The sequence below is a fragment of the Cetorhinus maximus genome, chromosome 28 (assembly GCF_964194155.1).
Source record: "Cetorhinus maximus chromosome 28, sCetMax3.hap1.1, whole genome shotgun sequence".
Lineage (NCBI taxonomy): Eukaryota > Metazoa > Chordata > Chondrichthyes > Lamniformes > Cetorhinidae > Cetorhinus > Cetorhinus maximus.
Window position 1 is genome coordinate 1,712,515 of NC_135906.1, and position 17,961 is coordinate 1,730,475.

At 49.8% G+C, this 17,961-nt stretch overlaps 1 non-coding gene and 1 pseudogene across 1 annotated transcript; both read left to right on the forward strand.

The window, feature by feature from the left end:
* The first annotated feature begins 7,960 nt into the window (after window positions 1-7,960).
* On the forward strand, window positions 7,961-8,134 carry LOC144669171 (U2 spliceosomal RNA; annotated as a pseudogene).
* A 4,269-nt stretch (window positions 8,135-12,403) lies between these two features.
* LOC144669191 (U2 spliceosomal RNA) lies at window positions 12,404-12,593 on the forward strand. Its single transcript, XR_013573627.1, has one exon. It is a non-coding gene; the product is annotated as a U2 spliceosomal RNA (small nuclear RNA).
* Window positions 12,594-17,961: the final 5,368 nt, after the last annotated feature.

The window sequence follows — 17,961 nt, forward strand, 5'->3', positions numbered from 1 at the left end:
CAGTTTGCCCTCCCCCTTCAGAATGCCCTGCAGCTGTTCAGTGACACCCTTGACCCTGGCCCCTGGGAGACACACACCATCCTGGAGTCACGTCTGTGGCCAGAGAAATGCCTGTCCGTACCCCTCAGGATTGAGTCTATAATCACTATTACTCTTCCTCTCTTTCTCCTCCCACCTTGTGAGACTGGGTTCTGGCTCGCCCTCCCCAGAGGAGCCATCACTCTCTCCGTTTTCCAACACAGAGAAACTGTTCTTTAGTGTGATGCACTCTGGGGCTTTCCTGACTACCTGCCTGCCTCCCTTCTGACTGGTGGTCACCCATTCCTCCTCTGTCTGCACTTTGTAAACTGCAGGGTGACCATGTCTAAAAACATGCTATCCACGTAACACTCAGCCTCATGGATGCACTGCTGTGCTTCCAGCCGCCGCTCAAGCTCCAAAACCCGGCACTCAAGCTGGTCAAACCGGTGGCACTTCCTGCAGATGTGGTCATCCAGACTGCCAGGAGTGTCTAAGACTTCCCACATACTGCAGGCCGTACAACACACGGGACTGAGCTCTCCTGCTCAGTAAATATTCTTACCTTACAGTTAAGCCAAGTAGAGTAGAACATTATTTCAGTTTCGTTCTTTTATAAAAAGCTAGAACTCATGCCTTTCCTTAGTGTAGCTTTAAAGTGGAGAAAAACAACTTGCCCACTACCTACCAATCTGCTCTTTGCTTTGCTCTGATGTCTGCTTTCCTCAGCCTTCTTGAATTCTGGTGGGGTTAGCTGCTGCTCCGACAGGCTCGATCTGGGCCTTGACCCTCAGGATTTTATTGAGAAACTCTGCTGGCACCGTTCAGCACCTGCTGCTGCTCCGACTGGCTCGATCTGGGCCTTGACCCTCAGGACTTTATTGAGAAACTCTGCTGGCACCGTTCAGCACCTGCTGCTGCTCCGACTTGCTCTTGTAGGCGGTGGACAGGGTTTGGGGAACTAGGAGGTGTTACTTGCCACAGAATTCCCAGCCTTTGACCTGTTCTTGGTCCAGTTCTGTTTTGGTCAAATGGTAAGCCCCAGGATGTTGTTAGTGGGGGTTTCAGCAATATTAATGCCATTGAATGCCAAGGGGCAATGATTTAAATTTTCTCTTGTTGGAGATCGTCATTGGCAATTTTGCAGTGCCACAAGGGTGCTCATTCTGAGTTTTTTACGTCGCTCGTTGGTGTTGTAACTACCTCCTGGGATTGACCACAACCTTGCGCAGGACCTCCGTTATGCAGAGCAGGGTGGTCTCAAACGATATGACTATCGTGATGCCAGCAAAGCATGGAAAGTTGTACCAACAGAGAGAGAGAGAGAGAGCTTGTTCAGGTTAGTTCAACTTTTGTCTGGACACATTTACCCATAATCACATTATCTGATGGGTTGTCTATTCCGTAAACCATACAACAGTACAAAAAAAGAACAAACCGTTGCCCTACAATTTGCCTGATTACAATTCACAGCAAGCAGGGATCTGGCGAAGCAGTGCAAGTCTTTACTCACCCATTGAGGATTAGCTTCCATTGATCATATTATGGAAATTGGTTTTAACAAACCAGGTCTGTGTTGCATGTATTCAGAAGGGAGACCAGCTTCCAGCCTGGATACCACCTTTTGCAGACGACTGGGCTCTTGAGAGATGTTAGCTTGTCATGTCTTTGCTCTTGACCGGTGGAACAGGTTGAGGACACTCATCCCTTGGCAGTCATACAGCTAGCTGTATGTACCTCCACCCTGAGTACACAACATTTACCTGCAACCAAATAGTTGAGCTTTGTGGTTGACTATCTCAGACTTAGGTGGATACTCTTGGCCAACACTGCACCTGTTGTTCCTGGAGGAATGCAGGAAGGCACGACTCACTGTTTCAGAAGGTTCAAGACTGCCACAGCTACGGTAACCTATAAACTAGTGATGGGCGACCTAGGCTAGTGAGTGGGCCGTGTGAGTGGTTCCCCTCCATCTCAGTGGGTCACAAGATTGAAATCAGGCACGCGGACTAACCCTGGCCCCGTGAATAAGATTAAATATACTTAATACACACTGAATATTTCCTAATCAGTGATGGGAAATGTTTCCACAACTTCCTTCAAATTTGGAAGCTGTTGAGCACGTTGGGCAGAACCCACTGTGAATTTGGCCATGTGAGAGGAATGGCGTATTTCATAATGTCTCTTAACGTGTTTTTTTGAACTGATTTATCACCTCGTTGCAAATTAAGCAAAATAGCCTCCCTTTCTGTTCCACAACACGATCCGGCCCCCAACACTCTCTTCCCATTCTGCCCTCATCGACGATTTTCCTCTTTTAGGCTACTTTTCCCTCTGTACTTTTTGATTTTGCACTTGATTCTCCTCCTTTATCAACACCACTTTGACACCGATCCATTATATAATTAGGGGCTAATTTAAATTACCGGCAAAAGTAACAATGCGCAACTTCCCACGTCCACCGGTCTTGTAACCAAGATGGTCTCGCGGGATAGGGTCATTTTGCTCACTGCACTTGCGTGCCTGGAATTTGTGGGGTGTGCCGATTGAACCGTCAGGGTGCTTTGGATGCAGAGGGAGCGCACAGCTCTCAGTCAATGTTGTGTGCAATCAGCACACACCTCACTTCACGTGCCCCAGCTTTGCGTGAGTATCACTTCAGTAATACCAGTAAGAAAAGAACTACCCGGACAGAAACCAACGGAATCTGGAAACCCAGTGTGAGGGCAACAGTCAACAAAGTGAACTCAGAACCCTGATGGGCCTGCAGGTTGCCCACCACTGCTATAAACTCAATGCCGCATGATTACTGAATGGGAGGTATTAACCTTCTCTGACCCTGGGCAGCACACCTAGTTGGAATGACTAAGGTATTGTAACCTCTAACTCCCACGTCAGAGTAAGGTTTCAAAGGGAGTGACGAGGAATCAAGAGATATTTATTTGTGGGGTGCAAATGTTACAGGTTTGGACTGATAAATGGAAGTAAGTTGTCCAGCTCTTAACTGTAAATGCACAAGGATTGCTTCAGTATCTGAGGAGTCGTGAATGATGCTGAACATTGCACAATCATCAGCAAACATCCCCACTTCTGACTTTGACAGAAGGAAGGTCATTAATGAAGTAGCTGAAGATGGTTGGGCCTAGGACACTACCCTGAGGAACTCCTGCAGTGATGTTCTAGAACTGAGATGATTGACCTCCAATAACCACAATCATTTTGCTTTGTGCTGGGTATGACTCCAACCAGTGGAGAGTTTTCTGCCAATTCCCATTGACTCCAGTTTTGCTAGGGCTCCTTGATGCCACACACGGTCAAATGCGGCCTTGATGTGAAGAGCAGTAACTCTCCCCTCGCCTCGGGAGTTCAGCTCTTTTGTCCATGTTTGAACCAAGGATGTAATGAGGTCAGGAGCTGAGTGACGCTTAATTATTGCTGAGTAAGTGCCACCCGATTGGAATGTGTCGACACGTTGCATCACTGCTGATGGAGAGTCATCTGTGCGGTGGTCATCGGCCAGGTTAGATTTGTCCTGCTTTTTGTGGACAGGACATATGTAGGCAGTTTTCTACATTGCTGGGTCGATGCCAGTGTTGTGATGCTGAACTGAAACAGCTTGCTTAGGGGGCGAGGTTAGTTCAGGAGCACAAGTCTTCAGTGCTATTGCTAGATGTTGTCAGGTCCCCTAGCCATTGCAGTATCCGGCCTTCAGCCGTTTCTTGATATCATGTGGAGTGAATCAAATTGGCTGATGACTGGCATATGTGATGCTGGGGACCTCCTGGAGGAGGCAGAGATGGATCATCCACTCAGCAGTTCTGGCTGAAGTCTTTTGTGCTGATTGTACTTGGCTCCCCCTTTAATTTAGGATGGGGATATTGGTGGAGCCACCTGTTCAGTTAGTTTAATTGTCCACCTCCATTCACATTTGGATGTGGCACTGCTGCCGATCTTAAATCTGATTCATTAGTTGTGGGATCACTTGGCTCTGTCAAATGCTGCTTTGTTTAGTAGGCAAGTAGACCTGTGTTGTGGCATGTCCCTCAAGTGCTTGATCCCTTTGGCCATCCATGTTGTTTGAAAAATATCAGCTGATAGTCAGTGAACCACAGGCTCTGCACAGTTGCTTTGTGGGACTCCATGAAGGCAGATGTTTGTGTGCTCCAGTGCCCATTGTGACCTGTGGGGTGTCTGGCTCTCCCAGTGTGACAGGACATTTGAGAGGAATGTAGCACAAAGGTGTTGGCAGAGCAAGGGTTAATGTAGGATTGGGGAACAGTACCACCCATGATATGATGTAGCGAGTCACATGACAGTAGACTATGTTGTAGAGTCTGAAAGGAGGCAGCAGGGAGACAGTCCACGCGTGATGGTACCTTGGATATGTATATAGTTATGGGTTACCAAATAAATGGTTTATGTTCAACCAAACAAGTGAGACACCAAGCAACCTTACAACATGGTGCCAGTGAAGGATGGAGCCCAGAATCCCAGAGAAGCTGGAGAAGAAACCTAGATTCTCAAAGCATGAAAAACTAAAACCTAAGCCTGACCTGAGACACGTGCACCTAAATTGAAGACACAGTTGGCGACAAAGCTCCATTGTAGACATGGAGGCGGAAGGACTCCACCAGGTCACACGGACGTCTGTTGTCAGACCTGTAGTGTCAAAGGTTCTAGCTAGATCAAAGTAAAAAGCAAAATTCACATGCGGCCAGACGGGTCCATCCGTTCCAGGATAGACTTCCTGTTTGTGTCCCGAGCATTTGTGGTCAGATCCACCAACGCCTGGACAAACCGCTAACTCCTGACGAACTGACTAAGGCCCTTGAGTCCTTCGAGAAGAGTAAAACTCCCGGAAGTGACGGCTTGCCGGCGGAGTTGTATTCGGCTCTGTGGGACTTGATCGGCCCAGACCTGCTAGAAGTGTACGAGAGTATGCTCCTGGCCGGCAGCATGTCAGAATCCATGAGGAAAGGCGTCATCACCCTCATCTACAAGCACAAGGGGGAAATTGGCGACCCTTTTCACTGTTGAATGTGGACTATAAGATTCTGTCCAAGGTCATCGCCAATCAGGTCAAATCCGCTCTGGAATTGGTGATCCACCCTGACCAGACCTGCACTGTGCCGGGCAGGAAGATCTCTGACAGCCTCGCGCTGCTCAGGAGTACGATTGCCTATAGAACCATAGAACACTACAGCACAGAAAACAGACCATTCGGCCCTTCTAGTCTGTGCCAAAATATTATTCCACTAGTCCCATTGACCTGCACCTAGTCCATAACCCTCCAGACCTCTCCCATCCATGTATCTATCTAATTTATTCTTCAAACTTAAGAGTGAGCCCGCATTTACCACATCAGATGGTAGCTCGTTCCACAATCTCACCACTCTCTGAGTGAAGAAGTTCCCCCTAATGTTCCCCCATAAACCTTTCCCCTTTCACCCTAAAGCCATGTCCTCGCATGTTTATCTCTCCTTATCTAAGTGGAAAGAGCCTACTCGCATTTACTCTGACTATACCCCTCACAATTTTGTAAACTTCTATCAAATCTCCCCTCATTCTTCTACGCTCCAAGGAATAAAGTCCTAACCTGTTTAATCTTTCCCTGTAACTCAACTCCTTAAGACCCAGCAACATCCTAGTAAATCTTCTCCGCACTCTCTCAATCTTACTGATATCCTTCCTGTAGTTAGGCGACCAGAACTGCGCACAATACTCCAAAGTTGGCCTCACCAATGTCTTATACAACCTCACCATAACATCCCAACTCCTATACTCAATACTTTGATTTATGAAGGCCAGTATGCCAAAAGCTTTCTTTACAACCTTGTCTCCCTGTGACGCCACTTTCAGGGAATTATGTATCTGAACTCCCAGATCCCTTTGTTCCTCTGCACTCCTCAGTGCCCTACCATTTACTGTGTATGTCCTACCTTGGTTTGAGCTTCCAAAAATGTAAATGTAATCCTGCCTATGTGCAGGACAGGGGTGTGGACACCTGCCTCATCATCCTGGATCAGGAGAAGGCCTTTGACAGAATATCGCACACCTACATGGTGGATGTGCTCTCCAAAATGGGGTTTGGGGAGGGAATTCGCAATTAGATCCAACTGCTCTACACTAACAGCGCAGTCTCAATCAATGGGTGGGAATCAGATAGCTTTCCAATTAAATCTGGAGCCAGGCGGGGCTTCCCTCTGTCCTGTTTGTGTGTTGCATAGAACCCTTTGCTGAGTCCATCAGGAAGGATCCGAACAAAAGAGGAGTGACAATCCCAAGCAGTGGAGGCACTCAGATCAAAGCCTCCCTGTACATGGACGATGTCGCCATCTTCTGCTCGGATCCGCTGTCGGTGTGCAGACTGATCTACATCTGCGACCAGTTCGAACTGGCCTCGGGAGCCAAAGTAAATCGTGGGAAGAGCGAGGCATTGTTCTTTGGGAACTGGGCTGACCGATCCTTTGTCACCTTCACCGTCAGGGCTGACGGCCTGAAGGTGCTGGGGATATGGTTTGGAGGGACCGGGGCATGCGTTAGAAACTGGAAGGAGCGAGGATCTATGGTGCAAAGAAAACTGGGCATGTGGGAGCGATGCTCCCTCTCCATTGCGGGTAAGAACCTGGTCATCAGGTGTGAGGCACTCTCGCTGTTGCTGTACGTGGCGCAGGTCTGGCCCATTCCACACTCCTGCGTGGTGGCGCTCACCCGAGCCATCTTCCGCTTTATCTGGAGGTGGAAAATGGATCGTGTCCGCAGGGACGCGATGTACAAGCCTCTAGATAAAGGGGGAAAAAATGTGCCCAACAAGCCCTCAAACTGTGTGAGGCTGCATCAAGCTGTGCGTAGATCCTCAGTACGCAAACACCAAGTGTCACTACGTGCTGAGGTTCTACCTGTCCCCGGTGTTGCGAAGGATGGGTCTGGCCACGCTGCCGCGGAACGCTCCAAGTAGTTGGACCGTGCCGTACCACCTGTCCCTGGTGGAGAAATCTATGCAGAGAAACACCTTTGACCACAAGTCCATCAGGCAGTGGTCAGCACGTAACGTCTTAGAGGCCCTGAGGGAAAAGGAGAGGGTGGATCCTGTGGGATGGTTCCCTGAGCAGACTGTCAAAGTCATTTGGCAGAATGCCTCATCGCCAGTACTTTCCAACAAGCACCAAGGCGTGGCTTGGCTGGTGGTGAGAAAGGCCCTCCCCCATCATCCTTCCTACACGCCAGGAGTCTCACCCCCTCTGCACGTTGCCCTCGAGGTGGCTGTGGTGGGGAAGAGACCGTTGTTCACCTCCTTGTGGATTGTGCCTTTGCAAAGAAGGTCTGCAGAGAGATGCAGTGGTTTCTGTCGAGGTTCATCCTGAGCAGTTCTGTGACACAGAACTCTGTGCTCTACGGGCTGTTCCCAGGGACACACACTGAGACAAACATCAACTACCGCTGGAAGATCATCAACTCGATGAAAGACACTCTTTGGTCTGCCAGAAACTTGTTGGTCTTCCAGCGCAAAGAGTTGTCCCCGACAGAGTGTTGCAAACTGGCACATTCCAAAGTCCAGGACTACGTGCTGAGGGACGCACTAAAGCTTGGGGCAGCCACCACAAAGGCGCAATGTGGAAGGGTCGCTGTCTAAGACCTTTCTGCAATAGGGCACCTAGGGGCTGGGAAATGTTGAGAGCCCCTCGGGCTGCACAGCTGAAAATGAATGTCTGCAGTGAATACTAATTGTATTGAAGCACCTCAGAGAGCAACATGATGTATGTTGATAACTCCAATACCTTTGTTTGATTATCTGTAATGACCATATTGAAATGATTGTAATATTCATTGATTGTATTGATGCACCTTGTGATCCATGTGTAAAAGTTGAATCTGATTGTAGTTTTGTGATGGTGATTTTGAAATGTTTGTAATGTTCTTCCAGATATTTTATGAATAAAGTATATTTTTCATTAAAACAAAATCTGTTCTTATCAGTTTAATATCTGATACGTCCCTTATCTGGGGACCATATATTAAATTGATTTTTGGAGCAGGGAGATGGAACAGGATCTTTCTCCGTCCACTCCACACATCGACCTGGTATTGCAGCGTCTTCAGGAATGGTGCAGTTTTGCCCTCTACAGGGTGAAAGGGAAACTGAAAAGAAGAAAAAGTCATTCAGAGCATTGTCCTGCTTTCCATCATTGATCTGGTTGAACTGAACTTGTGCTGAGTGGCAGGACAGGCTCATTGGTGCCAGACTGAGTGATGCCCCCTGTTGGATTTTGGTGCAACTGCAGGGCTGCAGCTGGTGTGCACTTGTTCTGCTTGTCAGGGCGGAGCCCGGGACTGGACGATGCCCCCTGTTGGGTTTTGAGGCTGTTGCAGGCGCTGCTTCAGGGAGGCAGCATCAAGCAAGAAAGGTCCTGATGCTAAATGCTGGCTGTCGGGTCTTCAGCCCGTGTTCGGCCACACGCAGCAAAACGGACGGTGAAGCCGGAGGCCGAGGAAGACGGGACGGGCGCATGGGTTTCTGGGTTATCGCTTCTCGGCCTTTTGGCTAAGATCAGTTGTAGTGAAGCGATGGCTCAAACCAAAGGAGCCCCAAACCAGGGGGTACGTAACACCGTTCGGGTGACAGTGAAGGACAGTGAAGGAGGAGCACCCATGGATCGGGGCTTCCTCATCAAGCGGATCCTGTTGAAGGCGTTTGGATTTGAAGCGGAGGAGATCTACTCCCTGCAGGACTTCCCCAGCGCTGGATATTTCGACGTGACCTTCAGGAATGTTGCTGCCTTCGTCAAGTTCCTGAAGGTGTTTGAGGAGAAGAGAGACCAGCCGGAGATGAAGATCCTGACGGTGGAGCCGCTCTTTGCTCTGCCGTTGCAACGGGACCGTGTGGTGACGGTGCATCTCTACAACCCCCACGTCGCTGTCGCCGACGTGTTCACCCTCCTCACCAGGTACGTCGACAAGGTTGGGAGCTGCACCGAGGTTAGAGACGCCTTCGGGATTTGGACATGCAAACGCCAGGTTAAGGTCACGCTCAAGACCGACGGTAAGGGAGCCGTCTTCCACCCTCCTTCCAGATTCACTATCGGGAGAAGCCGTGGCGACCTTGTCTCCGATGGGCAGCCCAAACTTTGTCACTCATGCGGCAAGTCGGGGCATATGGCGGCCAACTGCAGCGCTGCCCTCTGCAAGAACTGCAAACAGGAAGGGCACCAGACAAAGGACTGCAAACAGACTAAGTGCTGTAACCTGTGTGGCGAGGCAGGTCACCTCTACAGGACCTGCCCCAAACGCTGCCTCACTTATGCACAGGCAGCCAAAGCCAACGAGGGGGAAGCAGAAGAAATGCTTCATGTCACTACTACCAAGGACACTTGCAACACTCCAACCACCATGGCCCCCAGTGAAAACAACGGGACAAAGGAGGATGCAGAGAGAGACAAGGTGGAGGAAAAGATTGAGGCAGCAGACAGCCAATCAGCAGCACTGCCCCTGAACCTCCCACTCCTCAGGAGAGCGAATCAATGGAGGAGGAAGCAGCAGAAAATCAGCAGGGGGAGTGGCAGCTGGTGAAGAGAGCCAAAAGGAAGAAGGGGCTAAGAAGGGACCAAGCCACTTCCCAGACAAGTGGCAAGAGGCGTCTCCCATCCGACGCGGATGACAAGGGCAGCTGCTCTTCGGACAAAGATGTGCCAGGGCGGCACCTACAGAAGAAGCAGCAAAGCTCTAGGGAGTTGTAGAGTGAGACACCCGAGCTCCAGAACATTGGAGACATTGAGGAGAACATCGCACCCCAACTTTGCCTACAACCCGAAGAGGCCAGCGCACCCCAGCCCCAGCAATCTGGGAGCAGTGAAGCGCTCAGCGCACCCCAGCTCCGGGAAGCCGGGAGCAGCAACGCCCCAGAGGGGGAGAGGATTGGAGAAGCTTCTCCAACAGAGGACATTTCAAATCCCGTTCTCTGCACGGACCCCCAGATGCCACCTGAGCAGAACATCTCCAATGGGGAGGTTCAGGACAGTTTCCTCAGCCCATCCAAAGTGAGGCAATTTGTGAACACTATGGGTATGCAGGAGCAGACCAAAGGTCTGGGACTCTCAGAGGCAACAGGTTTGGTAAGAGACTAAATGCTTTAAAATGGGTGTAAAGATTGTATCCATAAATGTGCGTAGCATTAAATCTACTACTCGATGTGTTGCGACCTTGGACTACCTTGTTGTTTCTGCGGGAGTGTGCGATACCGCACCTCAGCTCCTACAGGCAATGGTCACGATGCTGGTCCCATGGGCCATCGATCAGATCGGGCGGAAACGACTCTCGTTCCTCCGGCCTGGGTATTCTGCTGTGGGGAGGCAACTTCACCGTCTCCGAGGTTAAGGAGGTGGTGGGCGGGCGCCTCCTCATAGCAGACATAATGTGCAAGAATGCTCCACTCCGGTTAATTAACGTGTATGGCCCGTCACAAGGGGCCGAGCGGCTGGAGGTTTTTCAGCAGCTCCCACTGCTGCTGGCGACCTCCAGGCCGGTCATTCTGGGCGGTGACTTCAACTGCATCATCGATGCGGCTGGACGATCCGGCAGGGCCGACAGCAGATTGGACGCTACGTCCAGATCCCTGATCGAAACAGTTAAGGATGCCAAGCTGCACGACGCCTTCAGCAACCCTGTATACGGAGCGCAGCGTAGATACACCTGGTCGCAGCCAGATGTGTCCAAAACCGTTCCTGGATAGACTTCCTATTTGTATCACAAGCGTTCGCAGTCAGATCCACTGACGTCAAGCCGGTGTTCTTCACTGACCACTGCCTCCTACTGGCTGACTGTCACTTACAGGAAGACCAGAGGGTTGTCCGGGGGACATGGAAGCTAAACGTGCAACTGCTAACCCCAGAGAACATTGAGGAACTCAAGAGGGATTACAAAGGTTGGAGAACCGTGAAACCCCTCTTTGAGTCCCTGACACCCTGATGGGAAGTGATCAAGGGAAACATCAAGAGGTTTTTCATCCTCAAAGGCACCCAGAAAGCTAGAAAGGAACAGAGGGAAATGTCCCGACTCCAGAAAAACATGCAGAATCTGCTCCGGCTGCAGTCGTTGGAGGTCGATGTCAAGGAGGAATTCCAAGAGGTGAACAGCCAGCAAGCCTCGCTCTTTGCCTCGGAGGCCTCCAAGATCATCTTCCGTTCCAGAGTCCGCTCTGTGGAGCAGGATGAGATGTGCTCACACTTCTTCCAAAAGGTACACACAGAGAGCTCTGTGATCAGCAGCCTGAAGGAAGAAGATGGTTCAGTAAAGTCATCGCAGTCCGACATTTTGAGGATCAGCAAATCCTTTTATGTCGGATTGTATGACGTGAAGCCCACAGACAGTACAGAGTCCCAGTCCTTCCTGTCCTCCATTACAAAGGGCTTTGATGACAGTACATGGGAGAGTCTGGACAAACATGTTGGATGTGCTCTCAAAAAGGGATTTGGGGAGGGAATCCACAACACGGCAGGAGTCTCACCCCCTCTGCACGTTGCCCTCGAGGTGGCTGTGGTGGGGAAGAGACCGTTGTTCACCTCCTTGTGGATTGTGCCTTTGCAAAGATGGTCTGGAGAGAGATGCAGTGGTTGCTGTTGAGGTTCATCCTGAGCAGTTCTGTGACACAGAACTCTGTGCTCTACGGGCTGTTCCCAGGGACACACACCGAGACAAACATCAACTGCAGCTGGAGGATCATCAGCTCGGTGGAAGACGCTCTTTGGTCTGCCCGAAACTTGTTGGTCTTCCAGCGCAAATAGTTGTCCCCGACCGAGTGTTGCAGACTGGCACATTCCAAGGTCCAGGACTACGTGCTGAGGGACGCACTAAAGCTTGGGGCAGCCACCGCAAAGGCGCAATGGGGAAGGGTCGCTGTCTAAGACTTTCTGCCATAGGGCACATCTCATCCTGCTCCACAGAGCGGACTCTGGAACGGAAGATGATCTTGGAGGCCTCCGAGGCAAAGAGCGAGGCTTGCTGGCTGTTCACCTCTTGGAATTCGTCCTTGACATCGACCTCCAACGACTGCAGCCGGAGCAGATTCTGCATGTTTTTCTGGAGTCGGGACATTTCCCTCTGTTCCTTTCTAGCTTTCTGGGTGCCTTTGAGGATGTTGAGAGCCCCTCGGGCTGTACAGCTGAAAATGAATGTCTGCAGTGAATACTAATTGTATTGAAGCACCTCAGAGAGCAACATGATGTATGTTGATAACTCCAATACCTTTGTCTGATTGTCTGCATTGACCATATTGAAATGATTGTAATATTCATTGATTGTATTGATGCACTTTGTGATCCATGTGTAAAAGTTGAATCTGATTGTAGTTTTGTGATGGTGATTTTGAAATGTTTGTAATGTTCTTCCAGATATTTTATGAATAAAGTATATTTTTCATTAAAAAAAAATCTGTTCTTATCAGTTTAATATCTGATACGTCCCTTATCCGGGGACCAAATATTAAATTGATTTTTGGAGCAGGGAGATGGAACAGGATCTTTCTCCGTCCATTCCACACATCGACCCGGTATTGCAGCGTCTTCAGGAATGGTGCAGTTTTGCCCTCTACAGGGTGAAAGGGAAACTGAAAAGAAGAAAAAGTCATTCAGAGCATTGTCCTGCTTTCCATCATTGATCTGGTTGAACTGAACTTGTGCTGAGTGGCAGGACAGGCTCATTGGTGCCGGACTGAGTGATGCCCCCTGTTGGGTTTTGGTGCAACTGCAGGGCTGCAGCTGGTGTGCACTTGTTCTGCTTGTCAGGGTGGAGCCCGGGACTGGACGATGCCCCCTGTTGGGTTTTGAGGCTGTTGCAGGCGCTGCTTCAGGGAGGCAGCATCAAGCAAGAAAGGTCCTGATGCTCAATGCTGGCTGTCGGGTCTTCAGCCCGTGTTCGGCCACACGCAGCAAAACGGACGGTGAAGCCGGAGGCTGGGGAAGACGGGACGGGCGCATGGGTTTCTGGGTTATCGCTTCTCGGACTTTTGGCTAAGATCAGTTGTAGTGAAGCGATGGCTAAAACCAAAGGAGCCCCAAACCAGGGGGTACGTAACACCGTTCGGGTGGCAATGAAAAACATTGAAGGAGGAGCACCCATGGATCGGGCCTTCCTCATCAAGCGGATCCTGTTGAAGGCGTGTGGATTTGAAGCGGAGGAGATCTACTCCCTGCGAGACTTCCCCAGCGCTGGATATTTCGACGTGACCTTCAGGAATGTTGCTGCCTGCGTCAAGTTCCTGAAGGTGTTTGAGGAGAAGAGAGACCAGCCGGAGATGAAGATCCTGACGGTGGAGCCGCTCTTTGCTCTGCCGTTGCAACGGGACCGTGTGGTGACGGTGCATCTCTACAACCCCTACGTCCCTGTCGCTGACGTGTTCACCTTCCTCACCAGGTACGTCGACAAGGTTGGGAGCTGCACCGAGGTTAGAGACGCCTTCGGGATTTGGACATGCAAATGCCAGTTTAAGGTCACGCTCAAGACCGATGGTAAGGGAACCATCTTCCATCCTCCTTCCAGCTTTGCTATCGGGGGAAGCCGTGGCTACCTTGTCTACACTGGGCAACCCAAACTTTGTCACTCATGCGGCAAGTCTGGTCATGTGGCGGCCAACTGCAGCGCCGCCCTCTGCAAGAACTGCAAACAGGAAGGGCACCAGACAAAGGACTGCAAACAGACTAAGTACTGCAACCTGTGTGGCGAGGCAGGTCACCTCTACAGGACCTGCCCCAAACGCTGTCTCACTTATGCACAGGCAGCCAAAGCCAACGAGGGGGAAGCAGAAGAAATGCTTCGTGTCACTACTACCAAGGACACTTGCAACGCTCCAACCACCATGGCCCCCAGTGAGAACAACGGGACAAAGGAGGATGCAGAGAGAGACAAGGTGGAGGAAAAGATTGAGGCAGCAGAAAGCCGATCAACAGCACTACCCCCTGAACCTCCCACTCCTCAGGAGAGCGAATCAATGGAGGAGGAGGAAGCAGCGGAAAATCAGCAGGGAGAGTGGCAGCTGGTGAAGAGAGACAAAAGGAAGAAGAGGCTAAGAAGGGACCAAGCCACTTCCCAGACAAGTGGCAAGAGGCGTCTCCCATCCGACGCGGACGACAAGGGCAGCTGCTCTTCCGACGAAGAAAGGCAAGTGCGGCACCTGCAGAAGAAGCGGAAAAGCTCTAGGGAGTTGGAGGACGAGAAACCCGAGCTCCAGAACACTGGAGACAATGAGGAGACCAGCGCACCTCAACTTTGCCTACAACCCGAAGAGGCCAGCTCACCCCAGCCCCAGCAATCTGGGAGCAGTGAAGCGCTAAGCGCACCCCAGCTCCGGGAAGCCGGGAGCAGCAATGCCCCAGAGGTGGAGAGGATTGGAGAAGCTTCTCCAACAAAGGACATTTCAAATCCCGTTCTCTACACGAACCCCCAGATGCCACCTGAGCAGAACATCTCCAATGTGGAGCTTCAGGACAGTTTCCTCAGCCCATCCAAAGTGAGGCAATTTGTGAACACTATGGGTATGCAGGAGCAGACCAAAGGTCTCGGACTCTCAGGCAACAGGTTTGGTAAGAGACTAAATGCTTTAAAATGAGTGTAAAGATTGTATCCATAAATGTGCGCAGCATTAAATCTATTACGCAATGTGTTGCGACCTTGGACTACGTTGTCAAGGTCAAAGCTGACCTGTTGTTTCAGCAGGAGTGTGCGATACCGCACCTCAGCTCCTGCAGGGGTCCAAGTGAGGCCTCACCCTCCCACTTCAATCCAGCTTCACTCTCTGCAACATCAAACATTCCAGTTAGAGAGGGGAAAGGGGGACGTCCAACATCTAGAGGATCAAGGTCCCACCAGCTTCAGGTTCAAGATCTCTCCTTCCTCTGGAACCAAACCACAACTCCCTTGTGGCACCACAGTTACCCACATGGCAACAGGCACAAATGTCAATGCTCGATTCCTCCAATGGGGTGCAGATAAATAAGAGAAATAGCCCATCAACCAGGTTGTGCATCACATCCCCACACAACATCTCTGAGGGAGAGAGAGGGGGAACTTACACATTTTGCACCTTCTGGAAAGTACAAGCTTTGTTCCTGGAATCCCTCTGATCCAATGGAGCAACTTTCAGGTGACAGGTGATGAAAATCTGAGGGACACATTCAACACACGTCATGATTCAGTGACTCCCTCCCAACATGGAGATCCCAATGATCAGCTTCCTCTTACCAAGGAACGGTCATCTCCAAGGAAACGGAACGCATCCAGGTCAAACCGGAGCTTGTCCAGCTCCTGCTCGTCTCTTGGCAACACAAAGGTTGAAAAGGAGTCCTCAGCTTTGCTGTCCAGGAGGCAACTGAAGAAAGATTAAAAAGGGACAGGAAGTGAATCAAGTGAAGCCATTGAGATGGGACCAGCTGGAGAAAGCAGAGAGCTCCTTACCCATTGTGGTCAATGAAGCTATATCTCGGGGTGGAGTCCTTGTCTGGGCTCAATGTAGCTACACAGCGGTCAATGTAGAGCTTCAGGGGCATGTGGTTGGTCATTGAAACAGAGGCCTCAATGTGAATGAGCTCACCCAGGTAGTAGACAGTCGAAGTGCGCTCTGTAAGCCAGTCACCTGAAGTACAAGAGGACAAGGGTTAGAGACAGTGGCTGTAACTCCCAGTGAGTGACTACAGGAAATCACTCCCCATCCACCCATCACATACCCTTCATTAGGCGCAGAGAGAATGACAGATTCCCTTCTCCAGACTTGGTGGAGCTGAATGGGATCCAGGTGGGCTTGATGGGGTCACTGCTCACATTGCCCTTCCTGGAAAGGCAGGGGAGTCATTTTAGGACATCTTCAGAGACCACCAGCAGCTGTAGATCTTATTGCCAAAGAGGGTAAAGATTCTCACCTAAAATAACGACTCAATGAGAACAACAGCTCCATTCGTTCTCACAATGACAGATCCATGATACTCTGGGGTGTGGTTCAGGTGGGTGGTGTAGATGAGGAAATCTCCAATCATCTGAAAGAATCAGGTTAAGGAATGAAGAACTGATCTGAAATGAGAATGTTCTCCACAGGGGTTAACAATGAAGTCATCCCATCCCCTGAAAACAATTCTGAGGAGGATTGACAGGGTCAGTGTGAAGAGGCTGCTTCCCCCCAGCCGGAGGAGAGTTGATTATTAGGTGTAGGCATCTCAGGTCAGGGGGTCACTTAAGATTAATGTGACAGGGAATTACTTCATTCAGCAGGTGGTGAATCTTTGGGATTCTAGCCCAGAGAGCTGTGAATGCTCAGTCACCGAGTACATTGGAGACAGATGGATTTATTTTGGGGAATGAAGGCAATGTTATGATGTGGCAGATGATGCTAGTCAGGTGGATCAAATCTACGAGGGAAACTTGATCAGGCACTCAACTGTTTTGCAATTAGTATATTATTTTGATTTCAGTGCCCGGAATTCAGGAACAGCAAAGACTGCCACAAATTCAGGAGGTTTAGATAAAAATGTAAACATTTAAAGAAAAGATTAAGCACATCCATTAGGTCTACAAATTACTATAAGAACTCCCAAAATTCTGATTAAACTGGCTCCCAGTGACACCTTCATTAAGGCAACAGTTAAAAAACAGATTTGTACAGACCCAGGCAAAGCAACACCACCTGGACAGGAGAATTCAATACGAGTTAACACATCCTTGGTTCCTTTAGACAGGAACTTGATGCAGAGGCTGGAGGCTTCTCACATTTGCGAAAGATCTTAGGATGTCTTCACCACTGACTCAGCCTCATCCCCTCTACAGGTAAATTCCATTGTTCCCATATCTTGTTGCAACTTCACTTTTCATAATATAAAAGTTTAGTACTAATTTATCAGTAACCTTTGAAAAAATTAACACTTCAGCTTAGTTCTGAAAGCTGGGTGTCACATCCCACCATTGCCTGGAAATTCAAGCTATCCAAATTTTATTGAAAAAGCAAATTTTCATCACATCTTATTCTAAACCTGGTTCGATTAAACTGGACTGAAACCTCCAGGTCGATTGATCTGAATGAGAGAAATAGAGCTGAAAATCCTCAAAACAACAAAAGGCAAAGCTTGGAGGATCCAAAGAGAAGGTTCAAGACCAATGGGGCTGATGTCATAGGTTGGAGAGACTCAGGGACCAGTTAAAGTAAAGTACAATACAAGATAGAAAGCTAATTTGTAGTTTTATAAAGCAGGAGACAGCTATCTCCTCAATATCATTGACATCTCACCCATTGTTGGAATGAAGAGTGGGAAACAACCTACAGCCCAAGCTTAGAGCAAGAGCTGAGGATTCCCATTACCTGCAACCTGCTGCCACACTCATGGAGTCCATAGTCAAAGAGGACAGTGTGGTTCTGAGAGTAGATCCTGGTTGTCCGACAACCTGCTGTCCCCAGGGTCAGGTCAGCAGCTTTGATCAGGTGCCTGGTTCCAAATAAATCCAGCTGGACCCTGAGCAGCAGCTTGTCCTCTCCACACTGCACCATCACAGTCTGCAGTGGAGACACACTTCCACCCTCAGACACACGGAAATGGGAACCAAAGGGAGGCCCAGGAGGAGAGACTGTCTGAGGCACAGGGGTGGCTTTGACTCTGCTCCGTGGAAACCTCTGGCCTAGAAACAGTTGCCAAGTATCAGAGCCACAAACAGCTCCAGCTAACACCAGCCCTGGGAACAAAGCCCTCACTACAAAATCCCCCATGATACCAAACAACTCACCATCCCTTCAGCCACCGAGCAGCACCTTTTATACACACAAGCCGCACTCACCTGACACCAATGAGACCAGAAGCTCAAACATTGAACCAATTAACCAGCCCCAATCTCCACAATCTCCACCAATGACAGAACTCATGGGTTTATTACCAGGAAGGCCGATTTTATTTGGACCAATAGGAGTTGGTCTGGGGGGGG